Source organism: Lacerta agilis, chromosome 1, assembly GCF_009819535.1.
Source record: "Lacerta agilis isolate rLacAgi1 chromosome 1, rLacAgi1.pri, whole genome shotgun sequence".
Classification (NCBI taxonomy): domain Eukaryota; kingdom Metazoa; phylum Chordata; class Lepidosauria; order Squamata; family Lacertidae; genus Lacerta; species Lacerta agilis.
In genome coordinates, this window is record NC_046312.1 from 116,732,798 (window position 1) to 116,746,664 (window position 13,867).

The 13,867-nt window shown below is 41.9% G+C and overlaps 1 protein-coding gene across 8 annotated transcripts in view; it reads left to right on the top strand.

Moving 5' to 3' along the window:
* The first annotated feature begins 1,043 nt into the window (after positions 1-1,043).
* The window catches only part of GULP1 (GULP PTB domain containing engulfment adaptor 1), a 93,358-nt gene continuing 80,534 nt past the window's right edge, over positions 1,044-13,867 (top strand). For 3 of the 8 annotated variants that reach the window (XM_033168564.1, XM_033168516.1, XM_033168529.1), the window contains exon 1: positions 1,045-1,195. The gene's annotated coding sequence lies outside the window, so the exon portion shown is untranslated. Of the gene's footprint in view, positions 1,196-13,867 lie in introns of all 8 variants that reach the window. The other 5 variants (XM_033168522.1, XM_033168537.1, XM_033168550.1 and 2 more) reach the window with 3 other exon arrangements.

Sequence of the window (13,867 nt, forward strand, 5' to 3'; positions counted from 1 at the left end):
CCCTCGGCCTAAAAGCGAGATGAGTGCCGCAACCCCATAGCTGCCTTTGACTGCACTTAACTGTCCAGGGGTCCTTTACCTTTACCTTTTTACCTATCAGGTGAGGGAGGAGGAGTAAAAACACCCTCTTTCTCTGTGCCCCGATGTTATGGCTCTGTTCAGGGGGTTGGCAGGGGTTGGTGAATGCCAGGGACTGGAAGAGACGTGTGAAATAGATGGTAGAAAATTTTCCTTGGCTCATATTTTGATCCAAGCTGAATATTGAGTTATTTTTTTGCATTTATTAGTCACTAACTTTGATCTCAACCCTAACTCAAGAGAATGTCATTCGTAGTAAAGTCCTGCTCCTTATCTTTCTGCTCAAAGCTGCTGTCACAGTACCCTCTCATAATTGAAACACAATCCTCTGCAATTCAGACCAATTTCTTGCATTAGACCAGGGTGGTATTTTTAATTCTCACGTCATCACAATAGTACTTCTGAATGTACTTGGGTTTTTTATGATAATTCCCTATCCCCACAAATGCAACTCTTATCACCCTTACTATTTTTCAGAGGGATAATGATGTTTCATTGAAATGTTCCGGCTAGCTTTATTTTAAGCATAAGATGTTCTGCCATCTGCTTTTAAGGCTAAGGGTATATATATATGCAAGAGAGATGCTTGCCACCCAAAACATGTTGTTTATATTTCCATGGACTTTGGTTACTGTTTTCTTTGCCCATGTTTTCCAAAAAGGAAGAGACCGAGGGCACAGTTCTTTGTGTTCTGCATGTCTGCTTCCTAACAAAACTAATTTGAGTGGATCATCTATAGATGGAACAGGAGAATATTTTTTTAGAGTTAATGTTCCCTGAAATATTAGACAAAAAAGCTTCAGTGGGTGGGGCAATCCAGCCCCTTTTGTGTTGTGAGTTATCGTCTGGCCTTTCAGTGTGTGCAAGCATTCTGAAGGCAATTAATAATGCCTAGCATCTTCAGTCTCAAGAGGAAAGGAGGGGGGGGCCCTTTGTTTTCTTTGGTGGCACACTAGCTTTTCAGCTGATGTTTCTTATTTCATTCTTTCAGCACACCCAACATAGAAGACATTAGAATACAGCACCATGAGGACAAACATGTTGACAAACAAGTGATTTGTTTCCCATGAAAGCAAGCTGCTATTCTGACCCTTGGTGAAAATTTGGACCCATCACGGTAAGAGTTTAATGTTTAACCATTTGTTAATGTGAGCAGTACAAGTGCTGCAATTCTAGAAGTCATCACACGGTGTGAACTTTTAAATTGACTGCTGTGACCTTGTCAGACAAAACTGTAAATGAAACTGATCCATTTTAGGACTGGTACATATAACTGGATGTGTGAACTTTCTTCTTTAGAAAAAAATACTGTAATTGGAACAGTATGGATGACAGGAACGTTTTGATCCATGCTTTTGGATCTTTCTTGGCTGTTCCCCAATTGCATGTTGTCATTTCATACTGTCATTGAATGATGATCATGGAGATGCAAATTTCCCCTCTGATCAGATTCATATTTTTGACTGTTCTAGAGACACTGAATCAGCACCAATAGAATTGAGATGGAAAGTTTAAAAAGCCTCTTGAAAAAATGTTACTGTTATGAATAAATGGTATCTCAGATGTTTCCATATAACCTTGATGGTAGAAGCATGTATCTCCAGAGTTCAGATTTTGGTCAGCTTTCTACTTAGTATAAAAGTGAATACTATTTATGTAGCCCATCCAAAATCATGGTCTTAATTAAAAGAATGACAGGAGAATATTATGTATTAAATTTCATGGATGACTCAATTTTTTCATAACTTTTTTTATTTCAGTAACACTAACTTTTTATTCTTGTTAACTTTTAATTTTGGAATGAATCAGAAATATGATTCATAAGTGTAAACCTTCTGCCTGAAACCTTGCAGTAGGAAGGGCCAGATTTTGAGTTCTGTTGGTGGTCACAAGGAAGCTGTTTCCCCATTCACAAGTCCAAACTGCAGTTTTAGAACTATTCGTTTTTGTCGTAAAGGGGTCCTTCTTGCAGGGATTAGGGTTCAACAGTCCTTTTCACTTCACCATGGTGAGTGGGATGCCAGACACTGGTGAGTGACGTGAGCCTGAGATGTCTTCTGAACCAGAAAGCTATAGAGGAGGTGGGATGAACACTGCCCCCTCCTCAAGACTTCAAAGCTCACCCAAAGCCTGGAATTCATTTTGGCTTTGTGCCTGCTGGGCACAATTGCAGAGTCTTCCACATTTTGTATCACGGGAGGTAAACTCATCGAAACATCTTTCAGGCAGAGCAGGCTGAAGCACTTTCCTCTCCAGCTTTGAACTGGAGGAGGAGAATAGAAGCATATGGGCTTGCCTCTATGCTTGACGGGTGCTCTTCACACCTGATCAGAAGCTGAGGTTGTGCAAGCCAATGCTCCTTCTTCTGCCTTCAGCTCTGAAGTGGGAGCAGAATCCTTCTCCCTGGCTCCAAGCTTTAACCAGAGCAGGAGATTTCCCCCTGATCTCATCCTGCACTTCAGAGATATAACAGGGGGTCAGAGTATGGGGTCTGTGTGTGCCTTGGCGACAACTATTTTTGTTTGGTCAGCTTGCGACGACAACACTCTCATTCTAGGGCTCCACTAGGGCTATTGTTTTGTGATCTGGTAGCTCTACTGCAGATCAGATGAACCTAGAATATGCATCAGTTGTTTGGGGCTCTTCCATTCATTAAGTTAATGTGCATAGGTAACGGTAAAGGACCCCTGAATGGTTAAGTCCAGTCAAAGGTGACTATGGGGTTGCGGCGCTCATCTCACTTTTCAGGCCAAAGGAGCTGGCATTAGTCCACAGACAGCTTTCCTGGTCATAAGGCCAGCATGACTAAACTGCTTCTGTCGCAACGGGACACCATAACGGAAACCAGAGTGCATGGAGATGCCATTTACCTTCTCACCGTAGCGGTACCTATTTATCTACTTGCACTGGCATGCTTTTGAACTGCTACGTTGGCAGGAGCTGGGACAGAGCAACAGGAGCTCACCCCGCCGCGGGGATTCAAACCGCCAACCTTCTGATCGGCGAGCCCAAGAGGCTCAGTGCTTTAGACCACAGTGCCATCCACATCCCTTTACCCTTACCTTTACCTTTGCCTAATGTGTACATGACAGTGGGGCTGGCATGATGGCAGAAGACTCACATGTTTCATTCCTTTGCAAGACAAAGGAGATAGTGCTGAATTTTCGTAGGAAGAGAGGAGAACCAGCACCGCTGTACATCAGGGAGGGCTGTGTGGAGAGAGTCTCTTCCTTTAAATTCCTAGGAGTTTATCTCAGTGAAGACCTTACTTGGAAAATCAATACAACCCAGGTGGTTAAGAAAGCCCAACAGAGACTCCACTTCCTCAGAGTATTGCGAAAGAACAATGTCAACCAACATTTGATGATCTCCTTCTACTGGTCCACAATAGAAAGTGTCCTTTCATACAGCATCATGGTGTGGTATGCCGGTTTGACACTCACGAATAGGAAGTGCCAACAAAAGGTGATGAATACAGCACAAGATATTATGGGCTGTCCCATGAATCCGCTGGATGACATCGTGGAAGACCGTTGCCTCAGGAGAGTGAGGAAAATCCTCAGGGATGATTCACACCCTGGCACTTTTGTTGATCTCCTGCCCTTGGGCAGAATATATAGAAGCATGATTAGTCGCACCAACAGGGTAAAGAACAGCTTCTATCTGTGGGCTGTTAGGCTTCTGAATGAAAAGAAAACAACAGGGCAACTGACTTTCGGGTTAGGTGGGTGTGCGCCAATAAACGAGGGGAATTAAGACTAAGAGAGCTGAGTGGGGATGCTCATGTAACCTCACTGTATACAAGTTGTACAAATGACAATAAAGTACTTCATTTCATCATTTCATTTCATCATTCATTCATTCATTCATGTCTGCAACATGAATATGCCTACATGAGCTTATATAGGCATAGGGATTGCTCCATGCGTTGAGAGTTCGCTGTGGAAGGTTTGTGTACCTGTTTTTGTGTCTGCATGAGATTGCTTGCAAAGTAGTGAGATTCCGTCACCCTTCAAATCGATAAAAAGAATTGGCAAGCAAAGAGAACCTGTCACCCTCATTACATTGTCCAGAGGAGCATCAATAACGTCCAAACAGAACGACAGTCTTTCTACCTTAAAGGCTCGGGGGGGGGGGGGTCAGTTCTCCGCAATTGGGCATTTAGTGAGGTGTTGAGCAAAAGGGACACACACCAGAGTGCTGACAGCCTTTTTGAAGTCCACACAGCATGGCAATAAATGGCAGCTTCTGAACCGGCAGTGCCTCAGTTGTGTGAACAGAAAAACTCTTGGCTTTCTTAGCCATTCTTTTCACTAGGCCTACCTTCTCCTGTTGCTAGGCGACAGCTCACTGTGGCTGTTATTTCTTGAAGGCTTACATAACTGTATGGGAGTGAATTACTATGCCAGATAAAGTGTTCCAGTTCCTGTGAAGATACCAGTCCCCTCTGTAACTCGGTGTTTTGTTTTGTTTTTAAAAATTGCTCTCTTCTTTCCCCATGCTGATCCATTGTGTGTCCATAGACCTCTAAACAGATTGTAATCCATCTACAGGTAAAAGTTTTCTACACCACCTATTGGTTTGTCCCCACTTTTCCTGAAAGTTTGACCATCAATCTCTGTTTTCGGGTTACATTCTTAACTAAAATCTTTATGGGAGGTGTTACAAAATGGACTAGCAAGGCTCTTTTATCATAAATTTGCAATGAGCTTATAACTTGTGAGAAGAAACTTCCATATATGTATATTGAAGGTTGTGGTTGCTGTTTTCCCTGTGATGGAAAAGTCTGCTTAAAATGCTGAATTGAACTGAATTTATGGCCATTAATATAATATCCATTATTAGGCCTTTAATTCCCCAACCCCTGCTCTTCATTGGGAAAAAAAAAAACCTGAGTTCAAAAGATAAGGCTGAAAACACATTTTTCCTGAGCTGGCATCTAGTTGATTTCTCATCAAGCCTTTATTTTCAATGCTCCCCCCCCCATGTTTCTTCTGTACCATCTAACAACTAATTTCTTTTATTTTTCAAACCAAAGAAAAAGGCAATCACTGTAGCACCATAGCTTCCTTGTAATGTTGAAATACAAGTACTGAAAAATTGTTGTTGTTGTTGTTATAGTCATTAACACTGATATTTTGCAAAGCTCTGGGAAACTCATGAAACTTCTTCTCTGCTTCTCCCAAGTTGTATTTAACTTGGGTGGAGCCATTGGACATAGAAGGCAAATAAAGGCCATGTACTGGATTTCCCCTTCTCAGCATTAGAAAGCAACGCACATGAGTTGTGTGACTCCATCAAAGTCAGAGAAGGCTTGGGATAAGGGAAGAAGGAATCTGCTTCTCTTGTTCAGAGTCCTACAGATCTTTTGTAAAATATAGTCCTCTCTAGCTTCTGAAATTCTAATGAGTTGAACAAACAAAATAAAAAGCCTGCATCAATTACATTTCATTATAACAGATATTTGCAAAGGGTGAAGACCTTTCCTCCTTTCCTTATGTTTCTATTTCCCCCCTTCAACTTACTGGTATATAGACAGACATTGCTCGTCTTGAGATTAAGCACAATATATTAAATGCAGTCTTATCAGTTGGAAAATTCCTTTTCTTATGAAGTCCTCATGAACATTTGCTAGCTTTTTAGAATGAATGTCTCAGAATAAACACATATAGTATGTGATATACACAATTTTGCAAGCAATTTCCCCTAACATAACGCATGTTTGTATGCTGTTTTCATTAAAATACATGTTTTTATGAAGACATTACCAAGCATTTGCAGTTTTGTACATGTTATTTGGTTGTAGAGCAGCATTGCAAAATTGAGAGAAGTGCAAATTTCAAAAGACAACTGCAGTTTGGTTCACATGTTGTCTCAGGAAGTGTGAATTAGGTAGATTCGCCTTTAAATGCAAACTGAATCAAATTCTCTGCCTCACACACCAATTCCTGCTCCAGAACTGCCACTGTAATTTTGCTTGCAGCTGAGAATTGAAGAATGATGTCTTGGCAAAACTAAGGAGTCCGAATGCGGAAGGAGCCCCAAACCCTCTTATTTCCTCCTTCCCTCCTTAGTTGTCTTAAGTAATTTAGAATGTTTGAATGAAAAGCATTGGATTTTGCAACTTTTATTTGGAGCGGAGTACAAAATATTGGGGATAAAACAGCGTGGGCACTTTTTGGTTTGGGATATGATTGATTGTGGGTAGAGGTCAACTGGGTAATTGTTTTGTGAGCAAGGGACTCACTAAGCCTGGCAGTAGCTGACAGAGATGACCTAAAATGAAATCATAAATGTTTCCCATTACAACTGTTATATTGTTTTCCTAGCTATACGATCAGATAAAGACTTTAGATTTTGCAAGCTGGGATGGTTTTCAAGCTACATCCATAGACGGTGTGAGGAGCCAGTTCACTTGTGTACATGGAGTTGTATTAAGGAGAGATTTTGTTGCCTGGACTGATGGAGATCAATGCCTAGTTTGCAGCCATCATTTTGTGCATCATTGCCGCTGATAGAGATGCAACCTCTGGGGTTTGGCTGCCCTTTTACGACAAGGTGACTGATGCCTTTTATGTTTGTCTTGTAAAAAAAGCACACATTTCTGTTGAAGAAAAGGACACAGGCACTGTGCAAGTACTCCACAATTCACAATGCACTATTGACTGTTAGTGATGCAGTGAGCAAAGTTAGACCTCGCTGAGATTCATTGCTCCATAAACAGAAGATGTCAAATTAGGACGATAGCTTTGAATTTACAGTCCCAGACATAGCTGCTGAGGCCTTGAGAGATCACTGGAATTTAAGGGACCTCCCTGAGTTTTATTCGTTTAGGAGGATGGTTTCAACACATTTTTCTTTAAACCTCCTTTGTAGAAGTTTTAAGTCAAGCTTTGCAGCTAATTTTGTTACAGGTTTTGTAGATCATCTTGCACTAGGTTTTCCCCTCCATTTCCCATTGTTTATTAAGCTCTTTCCACATACATACCAAGGCAACTTACAAAATATAAGAATAACTGATTGGCTGCTGCTGTGTGGCCATTTCTGTGCTCATCTGATTTATTAGCCTCAGTCTGGCCAGCAGGTGCTTGTTCTGAAGAATAAAAGCTCAATAATTATTGGAGAAATAAAGCATATTTCTAGTTCATGCTTTTGATTTCACCCTTCAGAAGTTGTATATGGCTGTTAATAGGCTAACAAAGAAGAATTTATGATGGGGTTTGAACTTAGTAGGCCAGGGGGTTGGGTCTCTAGAGTATCCCTATATCATTTCCATTTACCGGTAATATAATTTCTTATTTCTAATTAATTGGACTTCCCATGTCTTATCAATGGCAGATTTGGGGCTTTAAAATTTCAGCAGTATCCTGTGTGATGCAAAAAAAATGGCGCCCACCCCACCTCTTGCTTTGTCATTGTTGTGGTGCCCCCTGTGGTACCCTCTCAGCTCAGTGCCCAGTGTGGGCAATCTTCCCTAAACCACACTTCCCTAAATCTACCTCTGGTCTTATGATATAAGGTCATAGGTACTTTGCTAAAGCAGCTGGGGAGAGGAATAACCTATGCAAAACCATTTTTGGAACTAAGAAGAGGAAATGTAGATAAAACTGTAGGAGTCATCGTTGCTTAAGGTTATTATTTTGGAGTCTGGTTCCAAACTAACTCAAGTCAAATAATAAATAATGAGTAATATAAAGTGACTCTGTGCCTTGGCATTAGTTAGACTGAGCCTCTTGAGGTGGAATTCATGTCACATAAATGTGAGGTCAAACTCAATAGACCTCAGCATTACGAAATTATGAAAGTAGGTATGTGTGTGTGTATATATATAATTTGGTATATTTAGTCTATTGCCTTTCTCCAAATATCACCCAAGGTGTGTGACAAGCTAAAGCAGGGGGTCAGCAATTTTTTTTAGCCGTGGGCTGGTCCACTGTCCCTCAGACCTTGTGGCGGGCCGGAGAAGCAGCACGGGGGGGGGGGGAGAGCTGGAAGAAGAGGTGAGGGGGGCAAGTTGTCCTCCTCCCCACCCCCAGCCGCTGCGCTTACCTTCCCAGAGGCCACCGCCGCCGCCACCATTGCCGCTGCTGCTGCTTCTCATGGGTAGGCAGAGTGAGCTCGTCCGCTCCACTCTCTGGCCCACAGGAGAACCAGGGCGGTGGTGGAGGGAAGATGACCAGCGTGAAAGGGCTGGCTCCGGAGAGGGGCTGCTTAAAATGGCTCTCAGGCAGCTAAGCCCAGCTCCCTTCCTCCTCTAGGCAGGGCAGGGAGAAGCCAGGAGGAGGGAGGGAGGAGGCACCACCACGGTATGTGTGTGTGTGTGGGGAAATGGAATGGTGCGGGGGGGGGGGGAGAATGGCGCCGCCCAAACAGAATCCCCACGCCGATCCACAGACAGTCTGCGGGCCGGATCCTGAAGGTAATTGGGCCTGATCTGGCTTGCGGACCTTAGTTTGCCGACCCTTGAGCTAAAGTAACATAATAAAAACCACCATACAAAAAACATATAGGAAAGCTTCAGTTAAAAAGAGAGCAGATAAAAACCAGTCAGTAGAATCAATAAACCGAACCCATGCGTGTGGGTGAGCAATTTTCGGCGTTCCCCCCTAAACAACTATGGTCAATCCTCCCCCCCAAAAAAAAGCTCAACAACTTTTTGCAATCTCCCCCCATTTCCTGAAATTTCAGCCCCACAAAATAGGGGGCATCTCATACATGGGGGCATCTTATAGATGGAAAAGTACTGTAAATATGATGTTGTTAGTAATTTGGTTTTTTAATGCAGGCACTTGGTAGCAGCGAAGAGTTCTACCTTCTGGTATTTCTGCAGAAGTTATTGATTCTTTGTCACATAAAGCATTCTTACATAAAAAGGGCAAATAGACTCTTGTGAAGTCTCTTTGCAAAATGCACAAAGAACTCACTTGATTTCCCCCCCTCCTTTCTTCATCCAAATATTTCTTTTTTCTTCTGAAGAACTTATTTTCTTAGAAAGCTGGTTTTGTTATCAGAGTCTTTCTGTTGATAGTATTTGAAGTGATTTCTCGGTGCAATGACAAACAGTGGCCTGTAATTTCGATCGAAATGAGACTGCTGATGTCACTATACAACAGTATTGCATGACATAACTTCATTTCCACAGTTCCTAACAGTGAAGTGAGGATGCCTGAGTCAGCAATAAAATTGTAGGTAAAGTAAAGGTGCTTCCTTTGAAAGTTCTAGTGGCTTGCTAGAGTGTATAGCAACTTAAACACAAAAAGAAGCTTTTGCTCTGTCATGATCCAAAGGGTTGTTTCAGTTTGCTTAGTATTGTCATGAGCCCGAGGGTTGCTCAATTTTGTTTTCTGGGGGTTTGGGTGGCGTAAAATCAATACCGGTACAGAGAGACTGGGAGCAGGAAACTAGTAGAACCACAAATAAGTGTGAATAAAGGACATAAGCATATGGACTGGACATAAGCATATGGAGATAAATTCTGGGCTGCATCAATAGGAATATAGCATCTAGATCAAGGGAAGTAATAGTACCACTGTATTCCACTCTGGTCAGACCTCACCTGGAATACTGTGTCCAGTTCTGGGCACCACAGTTCAAGAAGGATACTGACAAGCTGGAACGTGTCCAGAGGAGGGCAACCAAAATGGTCAAAGGCCTGGAAACGATGCCTTATGAGGAACGGCTTAGGGAGCTGGGTATGTTTAGCCTGGAGAAGAGAAGGTTAAGGGGTGATATGATCGCCATTTTCAAATATATAAAAGGATGCCATATAGAAGAGGGAGAAAGGTTGTTTTCTGCTGCTCCAGAGAAGCGGACACAGAGCAATGGATTCAAACTACAAGAAAGAAGATTCCACCTAAACATTAGGAAGAACTTCCTGACATTAAGAGCTGTTCGACAGTGGAATTTGCTGCCAAGGAGTGTGGTGGAGTCTCCTTCTTTGGGGGTCTTTAAGCGGAGGCTTGACAGCCATCTGTCAGGAATGCTTTGATGGTGTTTCCTGCTTGGCAGGGGGTTGGACTGGATGGCCCTTGTGGTCTCTTCCAACTCCATGATTCTATGATTCTATGTGTGTGGGGTATCTGGCAGAAACCTCGCTTAAAACTATTGCTGTCTAGAGGATGTACACAGTGACAAATTCAATGTAGAAAAGGGCCTTGGGTTGTCTCCAAAGTAGCACGAGTGGAAGACAGTTTTTGCAACAGGTACAGTGGAACCTTGGTTGTCAAACGCTTCAGGAGTCAAACACCGACAACCCAGAAGGGAATGCTTCCATTTTCAAACGTGCCTTGGAAGTTGAATGTTTCTCCATTTTTTAAAAAAGTAATTTGCCGACCAGCAATTGTGCCTTGGTTGTTGAACGTTTTGGAAGCCGTACGGTCTTCTGGAACGGATTATGTTCAACAACTGAGGTTCCATTGTATTTCTCTTTTCTCTCTCCCTCCCACCCCCACCCCCCGCAGTGGCGACCGAAAAGCTTTTTCAGAGTGTGTGCTCAACCTACTGAACACTGGGCTATGTTACACAGAGGGGAGCACCTGAAATTGGGTGAAAGAAACTAGCGCCGCCTGAAGTGAAGGTGAAATTGAACAAACGTCCTTTTCTGACAGATGAAGATAAGATGACAAACAGCTGTTCCAAATAGCAGTCACAAAATCCCTCTGGGCATGCTCAAGTCCTTGGGCACATTTAAAATACTACTTAGGATCCCAGTCGTCATCTGTCAAAGGTGCTCTGCTCAAGTGAAAAGAAATAATTGCATTGTTCAAATTATTATGTCCTCATATTCTGTGTCATTCTGTAAAGTGTCTTGTTTAATTTTGTTTGCTGTTGAAAAAAATATACATATACTGCATGGCTTTTGTGGCTGCAGACACACTGCATTTGAAGCACAGTTCTGTTTTTCCGAAACAAATTCCAGAAGTTTCATTCTCAAGGCAAGAACCCAAGGCTCCTTAACTAAAATAATCTATTTTCCTTTTGTATGCTGCCTTCTCCCCCATAAATTCTGTGGTATAAAATATGTTGCCAAAATTTGGTTTGAATTATAAACAGAGTGGTGTTCAGCATTTCGATGAATCTCTTCAAGGAGTCTACTTAAATATGTATAAAAATGGCTGTATGCTAAAGAGAAGATTCTCTTGAGATGATCCAATGAACATTTCTGTTCTTACATGGCATGCCAATAAATTGTAGGGAATGTTAACCAGGAGCTAAAATGTTCCATGAAGTTACAATGCAGCTATTTGAAATATTGATGTTATTGCCGATCAGAAGGTTGGCGGTTCAAATCCCCGCGACGGGGTGAGCTCCCGTTGTATGGTCCCAGCTCCTGCCCACCTAGCAGTTCGAAAGCACATCAAAGTGCAAGTAGATAAATAGATACTACTCCGGCGGGAAGGTAAACGGCGTTTCCGTGCACTGCTCTGGTTCGCCAGAAGCGGCTTAGTCATGCTGGCCACATGACCCGGAAGCTGGTTCGTGTCCAGTCATTTCCGCCTCCCCCACCACTTTCCCCAGGAAAACCAGCTCTTTAATGCTGAACCAGAACAAGCAGGGTTTTGGTTTTTCTGCAGAGACTTTTTTGCAGGGAAAAAAAGGGCATGGACAGGGAGTTTTATAGTGTGGACCTGTACCTAGAAATGCAGAGAGAGAGAGAGAAATAAGTGTGGGTGAGCCCTGAGAGTTGATGGATGACAGGGAAGAAGTTCTCCATCATGCCTGAAATTTAGGAAAATTTGAGCCCAGCTTACGATCTGGGCTGGAGGAGTTCATTGAAAGAGTTTCCAAAAGAAGTCAGGCAGCACACCATCATCTCTGTAGCACCTCATTTTTTGAATCACTTACTTTGAAGTAGCTTCTCCAGTTTTATCTGGGTTCGGGAACCACGCAACTGGTGAGAAACAACATTAGTTACCTATTTTAACACATGTATCTGCAGCAGTTCGTTTAGATAATAACAGTGATTCACATAATGCAAATGGAATGCAGTATGATAAAATGAACATTAAAATATTAAACCACAGAAACACTGAAAAGAACTGTCTGGAACAAGATTCTCCCGACACCCCCCCCCCCAAAAAAAAAGAAAAAAAGAAAAGAAAAGCCAGGTTCATTTCTTTTCTGAGCAAAGGTAAAGTTATGAAGCCTGATTAAAAAGAGCATACATAGCCTCTCAGCATAGGTAACTTGTACAACTGATCTTAATATATTAGTTACAGGTAGGTAGCCGTGTTGGTCTGCCATAGTCAAAACAAAATAAAATAAAAAAATTCCTTAGCACCTTAGAGACCAACTAAGTTTGTTCTTGGTATGAGCTTTCGTGTGCATGCACACTTCTTCAGATACTTCTTCAGGTATCTGAAGAAGTGTGCATGCACACAAAAGCTCATACCAAGAACAAACTTAGTTGGTCTCTAAGGTACTAAGGATTTTTTTTAAATAATATATTAGGTAAGGGATGTTTTTCAAGTGAGAGTGTGAATTTACACAGAGTTGAGCTCCAGGACCATTCACTTGGGAAGGCTATCGCTTGAGTGGTGTTAAGTAATAGAAGAACAAGGTGTCTAATTTTGACATTCCTAATTTTGTGCACACTTGCATTTTTATTAAAAGATAACTATAGTGCTGGAGTTTTGCAGTTTGACTTCCGTTTGATTTTTTCTGTGAAGGCCTTGTTACGAGAGTAATCTGAACTCATCGGCTCCTTTAGCTGTACTTCCAAAAGTTTACTCACTTTTCAAGAAATGCATGGCAAGCTGGCTTCTGCTGCTTCTTTTTCTCCCCCTCTCTCACTTCTTTCAAAGATACAAAATTCTTCTGAAAAATTAATGCGGGATGCCGCACACAGAGCCTGATGCAATTCCCACAGAGGCAAAGCAAATCTGCATGCGTAGATCTCACTCCATTGAATTACCCCCCTGGCAACGCCTTCATACTTCACAATGGGCAGAAAACCAATGTCAGACTATTCTGCTGCTGTAGTGCACAGTGCTTGGTTGTCTTCTAAAGTTTCACTGAACATCACAGTGATACCTAGTGAATATAATAGCTTATAAGTCAAGCCAGAGAAAGAGAAAAATATGGGAACCTCTCAATGGACACTGATCTGCTGAACCGGTGAATATCAAATTAAAATGTTTTCTTTCTTTCTTTTTAAAGAAATGCAGCTTAAAGTTACTTTCTATTATAGCAACTATGAAATCATTTAGGTTGCGATTCAGTGTTGGTTATACTCAATGTAGACCCACTGGAAAAACGAGCAGGACTAATTTAGGCCCAATAATTTCAGTAGAGTAAAACTTAATTGGATAGAACTCACTGATGTCATTGAGTCTGCTGAACGTGACTAATGCTGGAAATCATCCATAATATCCTGATTTTAGTATTCAGTGGTTTTGGTAAAACAACCACCACCCTTCAATAAATAACTACTGAAGGATTTATTATGCATTGGCACAAGGCGTTAAACATTCTAATAATCCTAACAGTGCACAAGTCATGCATCATTCTTTTTAATACAAATTACCATACATAATTTAATCAAGGAGCTTAATCTCCGTAACCTTCTGTTTAGCAGATCAGCTATATTAAATAAGGCTTTGTCTGCTTATATACTTATTTATTGCTGGGACAGCTGATTCAAGGCCCTGTAGGACATGTCGCCAAGAACTACTTCTGTAAGAATGAGCAAGCCATAAAAAACATATCCAATGGCAGCAGAAAGTTGCAGACGGCAGCAGGAGAAGCCTTGCCAGGCCACATGTATCTATTCGGTTTAACGCTGCTTTCC